This window comes from Gavialis gangeticus, unplaced genomic scaffold (genome assembly GCF_001723915.1).
Source record: "Gavialis gangeticus isolate Ggan-Ray unplaced genomic scaffold, GavGan_comp1, whole genome shotgun sequence".
Classification (NCBI taxonomy): Eukaryota; Metazoa; Chordata; order Crocodylia; family Gavialidae; genus Gavialis; species Gavialis gangeticus.
In genome coordinates, this window is record NW_017728992.1 from 51,131,322 (window position 1) to 51,131,857 (window position 536).

Sequence of the window (536 nt, forward strand, 5' to 3'; positions counted from 1 at the left end):
TCACCGCCCAATCATGCTTGGAGTCCCACCAAGTCTCCATAATCTCCACAATGTTTTAATGTACTAAGGATAAAATAAACCCCTGCATAGGGGAGAGACATAAACCTTATGCACTATATAAATCAGGGGCAGGCAAAATATGGCCTGCGGACTTCATACAGCCTGCCAGGCCATTCTATCCAGTCTGTGGGGCCCCTAAAAAAATTTAGAAAATTAATATTTATCTGTCCCATCAACCTGTCACAGCTGACAAGAGCCAGGGGCAGTAGGACCCAGGGGGAGCCTCAAGAGGACTGAGCAGCCCAGCCCTGCCCACCCCCAGCCAGTTCCCTGCTTCTAGCTCCCACCCTGCTCCAGTACCATGTGGCTGCAGGCTGCATTGCCGAACTGGGGAGTATGGGGGCGCACTGGTACGTCTGTATGGGCAGGCAGGGACAGTGTGTGTGGGTGTTTGTGTGTATGCAAGCAGGAACAGAGTGTGTGCTTGCTTATAGGCTGAGTCCCACATGCACACCCCACCATACACATGCACCCAC

At 52.4% G+C, this 536-nt stretch overlaps 1 protein-coding gene across 3 annotated transcripts in view; it reads left to right on the plus strand.

Moving 5' to 3' along the window:
* DSP (desmoplakin) overlaps window positions 1-536 on the plus strand; it is a 55,047-nt gene that overhangs the window by 20,907 nt on the left and 33,604 nt on the right. The window lies entirely within an intron of this gene.